Here is a 14,244-nt window from a genome sequence, read left to right on the forward strand (position 1 = left end):
CATGTAACACCATGCCTGGTCCTAAGGTTTTCCTTTTAGATCTTAAATTGAAAACCCAGATAGCAAGTTTCATCCTTTGTCAGTTTGATGCATACTTGTATCTTCATATGCCCACATGAAAACAATTACCAGGTAATAGTAATTCCTAACATAATACAGTTCTCTTTCATACAACTGCAAATCCATAAGTTTAGCTGGATGGAAACTTGTCAAAATGTAACCATTCCTTTAATACCATTAAATATCCTTGACCACAGGATTTAACTTCATTCAACTTTCTGATGAGGCCTTGCATTTTAAACCTTACATTTTGTGTTTTTCATTTTTTAGTTTCCTATTCTTGTTAAAAACTGTCAGGCCAAATTTTATGTGGGTATTTTTGAAACTTACTTTGTCAATGTCCAAGCCAGGAAAGGGTCTGTAGGCGCCCAGATGCAGATGAGGGTGGGAAAGAGGTGGGAGATGTCTCAGAAATGCACAAAATGGGGTTGGAGAAGGAGGCATGGTTGGGGGTAGGAGAAGCAAAGAGGTAGGCGTCCATAATGGCCCGAACAGGTCCAAAGTCTCCTAGGGAGAAGCCAGCATCCAACTTGTTTACTTATTGGCATGTTTTGCTGCCTCCAAAAGGAAACAGTTAAAAACAAGAAATCTGGGTTGGTTCCCAAGCAGTCCCTGTCTGTCACCTTGTCTCCTCAGGCAAGCATTGCCTCTGCTGGCCTCTATCTGCCACCACCAGTCAGGAAACCGAGCAGCCTCTACTTTATTCCACTTGAGCCTAGCCAAACTGTTGCTCTTTAGTGGGGGGCAAGCCTGATGCACTGGATGGGCTGCGAACAGAGGCGAGCTGGGGAACGCGGGGCTGGTTCAAGGGTGGGGGTGGGGGTGGGGGCAAGAGGGAGATGCAGAGCTGGGGCGGGGCGGGGCGGGCTGGGCAGCGACCACCTGACTTCCATGGAAGTGATATTCCTTAAGATGTCCGTGACATTGTTGCTGGCGTTCCCATTGCTGTTCCCTGAATCCTGCCCTTCCAGGAGAGGGAAGAGGTTCTCATCCTCTGGCAGGGCAGCCAGCAATTGATCTCAGTCTTGCTGCAGACACAACCTGCAGGGCAAGACAGCAGGGAGCCCACACAGTCCAGGCAGACTCTTCCAAGTGAGAAAATCCGCCAGAAACTACACTTGGCTGGCGAAGAGAGACATCCACCTCTGATCTCTAGTTCTAAAAAAGAGGAGGAGGAGGAGGAGGAGGAGGAGGAGGAGGAGGAGGAGGAGGAGGAGGAGAGAGAGAGAGAGAGAGAGAGAGAGAGAGAGAGAGAGAGAGAGAGAGAGAGAGAGAGAGAGAGAGAGAGAAAGAGAGAGAGAGAGAGAGATGGGGTGGGGGGAGTGGGGAGTGGGGAGAACAGGGTGGGGGGTAGGAAACAAAGACAGTGAGGGAGGGGGGAAGGGGAACGGGGGCCTCTCTTTGAAATGCCTAATGATCAGATGCAAAATCCTTCAGCACAGGAAACCATCCCGGCCGCCTCCACCGCTGCCCCGCTGGGTGGGAGCCTTGGGTCCCTCTTGTGGCGCGTTCTGCCAGGTGTGGTGGCCAGGTTGTCGCTCGCCGGCTTGCCGGGTCCAGGAGCTCTGAAAAGGATGCTAGCCCTCCTACTCTGAGTCCGAGGCTTTGCACTGTTGCAGCAACAGACGGTGGGGAAGCAAAAATAATAATAATAAAAAGAAAAAAGATGGTGCTAAAGTCACCAAGTCCCACCTCCTGGGCAGAATTAAACTGGACACACCTGCAACACACAGTCGCACACACTCATGTGCACAGGCACGGAGCTGGAGGAAGAAGAGAAGGAAGATGCAGTCAGAGCTGCAGCAGCCGCGGTGAATGGCTAGCTATGCGCCTGCAGAAATGTACAAGTACTCCAAGCCTTAGGAAACACACAGATTATTGGAGCGTCTTCCTTGGCTCCCTCCCTCCCCCCTCCCCTCCCTCCTCCCCTCCCTCCTCGCTTTCCTCCTCGTGGCCTCCTCCCTCTCACCCCCCCCACCCGCACAGGCTGGGAGTGGCAGGAGAGCGGAATCTCGCCTACCCTCCCCTCTCCTCACCCCCTCTCTCCATCCATCCTCTCCCTCCTGCTTCCCCACCCACCCACCCACTCTCCAGCTCTTGGCTTTCGCTGTTCTGCCACCCACAGCCGCTGCCCGCCCGCTCGCTGCAGTTGAGGGGAAAACCAGAGGGAAAGGAAAAGTTGCAGTTGGGATTCCGAGGGTCGGCCTCGGGGAGGGAGAGTTGGCAAGCTGGCTTTGCGATGCGAATGGCGCTCTCCCTTCCACTTCCTGGCCTGGTGCTGCCCGGTTTTGCTGCAAACTCCTCCATGGGAGGAAGCGAAATAAGTGTGGCTGAGGTGACCGGGGTGCTCCCCAGCCTGGGTGAGGGGCTCGGGCTCGCGGACAGTGACGGGGAACAGGAGCACACAAGAACCCCAGCGAGGCAGCCAGGGAAGCAGGCCTCAGACATGCTGACCTAAATCTGAATGACACTCATCTGGGTAATCAAGAGTCCAGGAGCTGAGCTCGGCTTGGGAGGGGACTGCGGGGCAGGGCACACTGAGTGCCCCCGAGTCTATTGCTCCTTCTTGGCAGTGCGTTTTGGGTTCAGCCTTGGGCAAGCACGGAGTAGAAAGGGAGAGAGAGAGGGAAGGAGCACCTGCGGGACTGCTCTGGAGAACCGAAGTGACCCAGGGCGAGCCTTGCAAGCTAAAGAAATGGCCGGCCAGGAAATTGAGACCTGAAGGGCATTTTTTGACAAGCACTGCACCAGCACCTTCAGAGGCCAGCTTCTTGGGCTCAGCCCTCGGGTGCGCCGAGCTGGCAGCCTGGTGAGGGGGCGGGCGGACTGCTCTCTCCCAATGATTTGGGGGCCACAGAACTTCCTCTTTCCATCCCCCACAAACACCCCTTCCTGGTAGGGGCTCAAAACAGGTGCAGCCTTCCAGGCAAGTTTAGACCTGGTTGGGAGAGAAGTATGTCCCCCCACACAGATTTTTGCCTTGATAGGATTGTTTTAAAAATAAAATGCAAATGTAAATATGCGAAATGTGAGCTTTTTCCTGAGAAAACCTGAGATTTGCTGTGAGAAAGGAGAAGAAAGAATTAGGGGCATCCCAGCAGGCAGACACCCTAAGCATTCTCATGCAGAAGAAGGCAGCTCTCTCTTCCCCTAGCTTGGGAAAGGGCAGGCAAGGGAGCAAAATACATTGAATTCAACAGCATCCAGGATCTGAAAGGATTCTCCCTGCCCCACCCCACCCCGTGGATTCCAATGCAGGTCATGCAACTTGTAGGCAAGATGGGGGAAGGGGTGTTGCAGTGCCACCAGCCTGCCCCTAGTGCCACCAACAGACGGACCCGATGTCTCCCCATAACACTTATTGCTGGGAGTAAAACTTGGGTGAAAGGAGGAAAAGAAAAGAACAGGCCTAAAAAAGGCAGTTTCCTGACTTCTTCTTCTTCTGTTTTATTATTTTCCTAGATAGCTCTTTATTGCTTTAGTCATAGAGGAAGAAAGAATACCGTTTGTGGGGCGGCCCCTGGGTAACTGGTGAGGAGCATCTCCTGGATGGTGTGGTAGCCAGGTGACAAGAACATAGACCTTGACAGTCTGCCCCTCTTTACTTGTCATTTTTAGCTTTCTTTTCAAAGTTTCTAGGTAAAGACAGAATTGAAAGTCTGACAAACACATAACACCATTTCCCACATCCCATAGCTCTAAACTTTTCAAAGCCACACTCATATGAAAAACCTTCCTACGGACCACACACATGAAGATCTTTTAAGTACCATTCCTCCTGCCGTTGTCAAAAACATGTTTTCAATAACATTTAATATATCACTAACTTCCTAACAGAAATTAAAGGATATTCAATATTTTTGTCAAAAAAGTTTTGTTTGATATAGCATGTGAACTTTACAATGCACATACATTATAGGTCAAATTCCCAAAACTGAAGGTCACACAGTATGCACACAGAGCACTGAATGCAGGCGCCCTTCCCCAACTTTCCCTCTTCTACTTTCCATACCAGGAAACCAACAAATAACAGGGCTCTGTGACTTAATGTGAAACACTGAAGCCATCACTAAGAGAAATGCTGCAAGATGTGTCTATAAAGAGAACCCCAGAGGGTCCTTAAGGCAAGTGGTGGGTGGCATTCTATAGGCTGTTCCAGGCAGCATCGCCTTCTCCTTCAAGGGTGGCTCCATCTTGGAAAGAAATTAGCTTGCACCTTTCTTCGGGTTTGACTTTTGGGGTCACTTCTCACTTTGATGTTCTTAGGACTGGCTGGTTTGGGAGCAGGTGACCCTCCCTTTGGCTTTGGGGGGTTACTGTGACTGGGGCAGCTGGTTGTTTGCTGCTTGTCCTGAATTGTTCTCTGCTGTTCCCGAAGTCTCTCTTCCCACTGTATGGACCTTCTACTGAGCTGATCTCCCCATTTCTCAACTAAACAATTTTCAAGAAGCATCATTCTTGAATGCCACTCATAACACATCATTAGGACATCATAATGGGGCAGGATGTGTGGACACTGGCAGGAGGAGTTGATGATGAGAGGGACTTGCATTCGAGGGATATAGGTGAGGAGGGCTTGAAGATCTCTTTCACATCTACCACAGTTGTGACCCCATTGCAACCACTCCTCTGGACGGCTTTTATTTTGGCATGAATAACATAGCTGTATTTTTGCTCAGGTTTGTTGCCAAGGTTGGCTTTACCTTCTTGCACTTGCACTGATCAGGGCTCAGACATTTACAGTCCACATCAAAGGACCTTTCTTGCACCACCATATCTGGTGTGATGTCTATCCACTTTACATCTTCCGGAAGGTCAGCGACTATTGCCTTGGGAGAGATGCACACTCCAGGGTCATAGGCCGGCAGCTCACCGCAGGCCAGGCTCTCTGACCAGCTGTGGTTATACATCTTCATGAGGGGCTCGCAGTCGTCACATGCTCGCTGGCACACAGACTTGCAGGGCTCAGTGGGATCCTGCAGGATCTCCAGGGTACAGTTGGGTGTGTACATGGCACAAAGGAAGAAGTGCAGCATGGAGCTGCAGTTCAGGTCCACTAGCTCCTCATACTGCTAGAGAGCAAGGATGGCGTTCTCCTGAGTGCTGTGGTACAGGTGGTTGGGCATCTGGGTGACCTTCCAGGGCTTGTGCCTACACATGGGGATGCACACAGCCTCGCATGGCTCTCCCTGCGCTCCCAGAGCCAGGCACAGCCACAGGCATGAAGCCACCATGGCGGAGAAGATCATGGCACTGTCTTCCTGGGCTGCAGTCCCTGCTGGGAGGACCTTTTTCTTCCAGCCGGGCTGCTCTCCTTATCTCTACCTAGGGCCAGTGGAGTGAGCTTTCCTGCTGGAGCTCCAGTCCGCACTGTTGGGGAGTTCTGGGGCTTTGGCTGTAGATGCCCCCTGGGCACACCAGCGCCAGCAGCGCCAGCACTCATCACAGACCCGCATGGGAAGCTCCAGTCTTGGGCCAGGCAGCTCAGAGCGCCGCGGGCCATGGCCATTGTGGAACCCTATTTATCCAGACTCTCCCCTAATGTGAACTCAGCAGCATTGGCAGCAGCAAGAACAGAGCAGGCTCCCACTCCACTGCTCCACCCCCAGCACTCCTGCAGAAGCAATGATGTCATCTCCGCCACTCCACAGCCAAGGGCTATAGTTTTGCATTTCCCCCAAAGTCTCTCCTTTTTTTTTTTTTTAGTCTTCGAGTCTTTTTTCTTCAGATCAAGAAAAGCAGCATCTTGCTTTCAGTCATTTGGGACGCTGGATACAAACCTGTGCAAGGGAGACTTTGCTAAGTCGGCCTTAAGGTTTCCCTAAGTACAGAGTTGGAGCAACATGACCCTGTTGTCGCCCTTTAATATTGAAACATTTGTTGTTCCTTTCCGATAGGTGGCGAAAGAAGGGTCTCAGTCCTGAGGATGGTGTTGAACAGGGACAGCCTAGCAAAGGAAAGCTAGGTGTTGGAGCTAGCACTGGCAGTTTATATAAGCCTCCCCCAGCCCGCTCTGAATCCTGTGGAGTTTGTTATTGTTATTGATGTTGTTTTGTGGCCACTGGACTTAGTTCTGGCTCAAGTTTTTTTCATTTTTTTCATTAATTTATTTATTCACTTTACATCTTAATCGCAGCACCTCTCCCAGGCCCACTCTTACCAGCTCCCACCGCCACACCCCTCCCCTCTTCCACAGAGAAGGAGAAGCTCCCCTTGGGTAGCACCCTGCTCTGGGTTATCCAGTCTCAGCAGGCCTAAGTGCATTCTCTCCCACTAAGGCCCAACCAAAGAGTCCAGCTGGGCTAAGGGGATGGAAGGCAGGCAGCAGAGTCTGAGATGTGGGATGGGATGAGGGGACCGAGTGGTTAAGGCAATGGGCCAGATTTGCATTTTTAAATTACGTCCTTTCAATCCATTTTACTTGTTTGTTTGCTTGTTTGTTACTGCATGAGTGTGTGTGTGTGTGTGTGTGTGTGTGTTTGTGTGTGTTGTACATGCCATTGTCCACACAGGAAAGTTGGGGGACAACTTTCAGGAGTTGGCTTTCTCCTGCTTCCCTCTAGGCTCTAGGGATTGAACTCAGATTGTCAGATTTCATGAAAATGTTTTTCCAGGCTGAGCCCTCTCAGGGACCTTGAAAATTATTTTTTAAAATTAAAACAAAGCAACATTCATTGAAGAAAGAAAGTTGTATGGTTATAAACATTTTGTTTGGCAACATAAATTTTGATAAAGATTTTCTCCCAAAACAAATTCTAGAAAGAAATTAAATTGTATTTTACTTTTCTAATAGTCAAGGGTAATGAAAATTATTGAAGGCTCAGAAATACTTTATGTTAATATTTCTAAATAATATATTAAAATTATTTTATTGCTATGGTTTTGTTTTCCAGGAATATGCAAGATTATATATAAAAAGGTGGACATCTATATCCACATACAAAAGTCTTTTTTTACTAATTTTCATTTTAATAATGGGAAAAAGAGGAGCTATAACCCCAACAAACCATGATATTCAAGGTAAGCTAACTCTGTATGTAAAAGAAAAAGAGGCTATGCTTTTAAATATTAACAAATTAAAAGCTAACTAAATGTGTGTAACATTTCCAAGATTTTATGTTTTTATCATGATAATTGCTTGGTTCCTACTGATTTTTGTCAGGCATTGACTGCTTAGAAAACCTTAATACCTTAATGATTTCTGACATAGGGAGAAGTAATCTTCCCCAGTGATGAGTCCCCTAATTGGTTATTCAGCACCAAGTAACCAACCCTAAAAACATGTACATATAAGCCACACTAAGTGGACTCTGCTGTAAAGTTGAATAAAAGGTGTACCCTATCTTCCCCTTACAAAAGATAAATGTGAAGCTAGGTTGTAGATCAGAGATGATAAGCGACCCTAATATGAGAAGTCTATGACTTTAAACCAGAAAGAGAGTAGTGAGCATCTCTTAACATATTTTTTAATTGTCTGATCTTTGCTATTCTGGGGAAGGGAATGGCATAAAATTATACATTAGGCCGTCTTTAATGACTCTGTGCCATCAACCCTTCCCATGAAGACATGTTTCTGTCTAAACTAGAATTATCTACGCTGTTCACATTTAGAGCCATCTAGTACTCTGACTGGCCAGTCAAAAAGTAGTTAATAGGTTCATTTTGGAGAGCTTCTTTAGAAGAGTGCCTGCAAAAAAGAAAAAAGAAAAGAAAAGAAAAAAAGAAAGAAAGAAAGAAAGAAAGAAGAAAGAAAGAATGAAGGAAGGAAAGAAAGAAAGAGTAAAGAAATGCAAATTTTCTTTTATAGTGAAGCACTATGGAAACCTTGCTGAATACATGCATGTGCAGAAACTTTGCACAACACTTGTGCCAGGTGAATAGATGTTATTTCCAAACATGAGACAGGAGCTCTTACAGGACAGCCTTCTTCCACATGTCATTATCATCTCCAGTACAAGTAGCACACATGGTTATCAAAATGACCAATAATGACAAAGCAAATATTCCTCTACTATAAAGACATGTGGCCATATAAGTAAATACTTCTGGACTCAGAGAATAAACATGTGTACTGGCTGGTTAGTTTGTCAACTTGACACAAGCTGGAATTATCAAGAGAAAGGAGCCTCCCTTGAGGACATGTCTCCAGGAGATCTAGCTGTAAGGCATTTTCTCAATTAGTGATCAAGGGGGAGGGCTCAGCTCATTGTGGGAACTAACATCCCTGGGCTGGTAGTCCTGTCTCTCTACTTGCTATTGTAGAGGTAATATGAAAATATGAAAGGAGAGAAAGAGAGCCAGAAAGGAAGGCACAGAGAGACAGAGTTGGAGGGACAGAGACAGAAAGACAGAGAGAGACAGAGGGGGAAAAAGCCAATTCAGAAATAGGAACTTCTTCAGACCCTCCAAGACTATGAGAAATAGAAGTTTGCTACATTAACCACTCTTGCTTTGGTACACTTGTTACAGTGTCATGTACAGAAGCACAAACAAAACAGGATTATAGGTGTTATGAATTAAGTTTATGATGTGAAATTGTATTTTACCTGTTAAATGTTGGTAAACCATTAACATGTTACCCTTAGATTTAAAAAAAAAAAAACAAAACGCTTTCTGTTTAAGTATATAGAGATATACCTACACTTACACAGAACCAGTTTTGTAAAAATATATTTACAGAATTCACTAAGATTTTGTTTTGATTTGTTCTTAAAGAGTCTCACTATGTAGGCTAGGCTATTACTGAGCATGCTATTCAGTGCAGGTTATCTACGCATTCTGCATCTTCAGGCCATAACTTCCATGGTACTAATGTTGATCAATGAAGAACCACCCATGTTCCAGAACCAGGGGCTCCCCAGACTCCACCCAAACTTCAGTGACTCATCACTAGAAGCCAATTCTACACATTTCCATTCTTTCCATGATTGCATATTTCCCCTATATTCATGCCCCATAATACCTGTAGTCCAAGTCATTATGACCTAGTTTCTCTCTCTCATTTTGTCCCAGTAGCCTTTTGAGATCACTTCCTCTCCGATAAGTCTCTTGCATGAAGGCTATTGTGTGGTGTGATTTTAGCAGCATTCTTTGGGCCTCTCAATGCGAGGATACCCTTTAAGTGCAAAACACAAATAGGATTTCAGTTGTGTACTACTGGGACCTGATAAGAAATTCTTAAAGGAATTAAAGAGGGAAACTACTGATTGAATAACAACTTAGAAGTATAATTATAGAGGAAATAATAACCTTAAAAGAAATAACAGGGGTGGGGAAGTGGCTCAGCAGGTAAACTTTTCAGGGGCTACACAGGTAAACTGTCAATGCAAATAGTAAATTCTAGGATTATATAGAGATGGTGTCTCAAAAGTAAAGAGCTGTAAAGGACACTTGACATTGAACTCTGGCCTCCATATATGTATGATGGCATGCTCTCACAATATGCATACATGTGCATATAACTCAAACACACACACACACACACACACACACACACACACACACACTAAATTTTAAAATGCAAGCCATAGCATGTATTAATGCATTATGTTGTTGATCAACACCACACCATGAGAGTGATTTATTTTGTCCCTATTACAATGCACAAATCACATTTTTGAAATAAATATTATCAGAAAATACAATGTTTCCTTGTGGATAAAAGCTATAATATTCCAGCATGAATCCCCAACACAGTTCATTAGGCACACCAATAACTACTATGAGACCAGTGACTTTCTCTAGGTTCCAACTACTTCAGAGGATTTCACTTGATATGTGAAAATATTTTTATCTTATACTGTAACTTATTATGAGTAGTTAAACCAAATTAATTTTCATATTACAGAACCCCAAAATATGTTTCTAATAGCAAACATTCAATACACTTGGATGTACACAAGTCAGAATTCTAAGAACAAAGGATTAACCAACCCCCTCCTCCCAAACTTGGGATGAAGTGCTCTCTTCTGATGAGAAGTGGGATTTTATTGGTCTGCAAAAGATGATAGAGTATGATGTCTTAGGACAAAGTACCTGGACCACAACTCTTTTCCTTTAATATTTGAGGTAGTAGGAACTTGTTAAGCTCCTACGTATCCTCTGTTTATGCCAATTTCCATATCTGCAGAAAACAAGAAAGGAAGTTATTTTTACAAACACAGGGAAAGGCTAGGGCTGAAGGAGATGGAGTCCTTGGATTGCAAAAGAGGCTTTCTCAGTTTAGATGAGCAATAACTTAGGGGCTTTGGATCCAGGAAAACCAAATCAACAGTCAGGAAAGCTAACCTTGGGAAAGTTATCCTTGGCCATTGGCTTCGGATCTTTTGCTTCTGCTAATAGGATGACTCCCATGAACAGTGGGATGATGACTTTTAGAAAGGAGTTACTGTGAGTTACACATGACAGATTATGATAGAGGAAGCAAGCGGAGATCAAGTGTGGCAAGAGCAGTTTCCAAAGACAGTTTGCCACACGGCCTCCATCTAGGAGTTAATAATATTTCACTGGGATAAGGCATGGGGTGAGCTGATGAATCAATCCACAGGTCCTGACTGGAGTTTAATTCACACCCTCTCTCATAACATTCAGGCAGTTGTGTTCATGGAAGCTGCTATGCAGAGGAGACAGAACCAAAGGAGAAATCAGAACACCCCTTAGGCAGTTTAGAATAGCACACACTGCTATCTATCTTTTGTCTTTCTGTCTTTCTGTCTATAGCTTCCTTTCATGTCTCCACTCTGAGATGGCCTTTTGCTTCCTCCCTTACTTACCATTGACTTGTCCTGTTTTGCAAACTCCAGGTAAGCACTGACAAGAACCAACCTGTTTCCCCACCTAGTCTCTTTATACTTGAGGATGGGATCTCTCCCCATTTCCCTGATTTGGGAACTTCCCTTCCCCAACTATCAGGACCAGAAACCTAAAGGTTTCAAATGAACATCTCTGCAAGTATTTTTCCCTCAACTCCTTGATTTTATCTTCTTCCCCTATCTCTTCCAGCAGCCTAACAGGTCCAAGTGTTCCCCCAAAATCTGTATTGCAGGAAACTTCAAAGTAACTAGTGTTAGGAGGTCTAGTCCCAAAGACTGCTTCAACTAGGCCTGCACTTTTCTAGTCCCTGAGGTCCTACAGAGCCTGGATATCCAATGAACCAGCATGCTCTTCCAGGACTTGGCCAACTTCCCAGCTTTCTTGGGTCCCCAAAGATCTCAATGACCCTGTTTCATCTGTCTGTCTGTCTGTCTGTCTGTCTGTCTGTCTGTCTGTCTATAGCTCTCTTTCATGTCTCCACTTTTGTTCCACCCCCAACCCCTCCACCCCCACCACCCCACCACCCCCCATCCCCATCACCCCCCCATACCCCCCACCCCCCGCAACAAACCTCTTGTGTAAGATCTGTTGTGTTATGTGCTGTGATCTCTTTGCAGCTCTGACTCACCAAGGTATTTCTGCTACTACATCCTACCAACAAAGGCTAAATGGGTTTCTACATGCCACCTTAGTTAGGGTTTTACTGCTGTCAACAGACACCATGACCAAGGCAATGCTTATAAGGACAACATTTAATTGAGGCTGGCTTACAGGTTCAGAGATTTAGTCCATTATCAAGTCAGGAGCATGGCAGCATCCAGGCAGGTCTGGTGCAGTAAGAGCTGAGAGTTCTTTTTTTATTATTTATTTAATATAATCTAATCTTTATTTACATTTCAAATGATTTCCCCTTTCCTTGATCCCCCCTCCTCGCAATTCCTATAAGCCCTCTTCCCTTCCCCTGTTCCCCATCCACCCCTTCCCACTTCCCTGTTCTGGTATTCACCGACACTGCTGCACTGAGCCTTTCTAGAACCAGAGGCCACTCCTTCCTTCTTTGTGGACATCATTTGATATGTGGATTGTGTCTTGGGTATTCCAAGCTTCTAGGCTAATATCCACTTCTCAGTGAGTACATACCATGATTGATCTTTTGAGACTGGGTTACCTCACTTAGGGTGTATTCTCCAGCTCCATCCATTTGTCTAAGTATTTCATGAATTCATTGTTTCTAATGGCTGAATAGTACTCCATTGTGTGTGTGTGTGTGTGTGTGTGTGTGTGTGTGTGTGTGTGTATATATATATATATATATATATATATATATATATATATATATATATATACCACATTTTTTGTATCCATTCCTCCATTGAGGGGCATCTGGGTTCAAGAGTTCTATATCTTCATCTGAAGACCAATAGAGAAGACTCACTTGCAGGCAGCTAGGATGAGGGTCTTAAAGCCCAAACCCACAATGACACACCTACTACAAAAAGGCCACCCCCTCCTAATAGTGCCATTCCCTGGGCCAAGCATATACAAACCCTCACACCTGTAAAGCATTGATTATAGTCATGCTATATAGTATTTTTTAGGCAATCCCATTGCTATCCTAGCTCACTGTAGATTCCATCTGGGATGCATTCCAAGTCTTTGCTTCACATTTCTATCATTCTAAGTTCATAATGTACATCTTACTTGCTACCCCGACAGTTCAGAATGTTTTGCTGTTTTGTTTTGCTTTGCTTTGGTTTCCATCTAGAAAGTTTATGACTTTATGAACTTCTGAATCATTAAGCGCTTTTGCTCTAATTGTGGATTTGGACATGAATACAGATCACAAAACAGAAAAGTCAAAAATAAACTTGGGTTTTGGCTTGAGCTTCTTGCCTTCCCCTCTGGGCACAAAGCTGAGAAAGTGGAAGGGCTATTATAGGTGTATTTACTATGTTTGCCTGATGTGATAGCTGGGTTTTAAATGAGCAAAGGCGAACTTTTATTGAAAAACTAGGAGGAAACATATGAACAGTGTTTGTTGCCCAGTACCATTCCAGTCCAGTAATGCTGGAATCTCCTGGTCTTCTCAGTTAGTAAAGCCATCAAATCTCTCTGTAGTTTAATCCATGTTGGACTGAATTGTGTCTCAATTGCCAACAACCAAACAGACAGATAAAGAAACAAAATCCCCTCATCTACATATGAGGCAAAAGATACATTTTCTATTATTGGTCCTTTTCTTCCTTGTCTTGACCACAGAAACTGCCAGGTTTTTCTTTGTTTTTAGAATTTTCAACAAAATGCTCCAGCTCAATGAACTGATTTCTATTATGGTAAAGTGTAGAACCTGTCTCTCAGTGGAGACTTGTCTCTTCCATTGAGAGCTAATCTATAGAACAGGTCAACCCCTTACTTAGAGATAAGAAGATGATCACAACTTCAGTGAGTTGATGTCCCTGTCCTTCCTAGAATCTCCATCCCCAGAAAACAATCCCTAGGAGTTGGATAAGGATCAACTAAGTAGGCATATTTCCATGAGTTCTGACTCAGAAAATAAGAAATTATCTTTTTTCTTCTCTTCTATCTCCATCTTCTAGGACCTAGACTATAGGTACGAGCTGGAGCATTAAGTATGTTTTATGGGGGATGGACATTAGGTTTTTTATTCTTTTCTAAAGATTTCCTATGCACTATGTGGTTGCTTGTTCACCATGTGACTGGTTTCTGTAGGGTTTAACTAACTTAAAGGGGAGAATATTTTCTTTGACTTTCTCCTCTAGGGAGATGCAGAGATTTTCAGTTTGCCTACCATGAGATTTTCTTTTAAATGCTAATATAGTTGCCCTGGAGCTTCCTTTTGAATATGTTCTTAATTTCTTTTATTGATGAGACTAAAATTCCCAAGAAAGGAAGCTCAGGTCCCCTGTAGCATATAGTAGTTCCAACAGAATATTCCAAAATTCCTAGTAACTTTTTCAATGTGCCCTCACTCAACTGGAGTCTAATGTATTAAAAAGTGATAGGATATCTTCACTCGTTCAGTTGTAGGTATGGTAATATATGTTAGGGAACCTTATGAGTAAATCATATTAGAAAAGAAGAAATGTTTATCCATTAAATGTATTCAATGTGCCACTGTGCATTTTCTTTTAAATCTATGTTAACAAATCTCTAAGACACATATGCAAGTGTGTGTATACACACACACAAATATACACACAAAACCCACTATGTCCCAAGCAACATGAACACAAATGAGAAAACAACCGTGGATGTGTGTGTGTGTGTGTGTGTGTGTGTGTGTTTGTGTGTGCATTTTTAATTACCTGTTTGTAGACATGGGGCTAAAATCAGAGGATTATTCACTCAACA

General features: G+C 44.4%; 1 pseudogene; it reads right to left on the reverse strand.

Moving 5' to 3' along the window:
- Positions 1-4,237: 4,237 nt before the first annotated feature.
- LOC127679746 (secreted frizzled-related protein 4-like) lies at positions 4,238-5,309 on the reverse strand (annotated as a pseudogene).
- Between the last annotated feature and the right edge of the window lie 8,935 nt (positions 5,310-14,244).

This window comes from Apodemus sylvaticus, chromosome 3 (genome assembly GCF_947179515.1).
Source record: "Apodemus sylvaticus chromosome 3, mApoSyl1.1, whole genome shotgun sequence".
In the NCBI taxonomy this organism is placed as follows: domain Eukaryota; kingdom Metazoa; phylum Chordata; class Mammalia; order Rodentia; family Muridae; genus Apodemus; species Apodemus sylvaticus.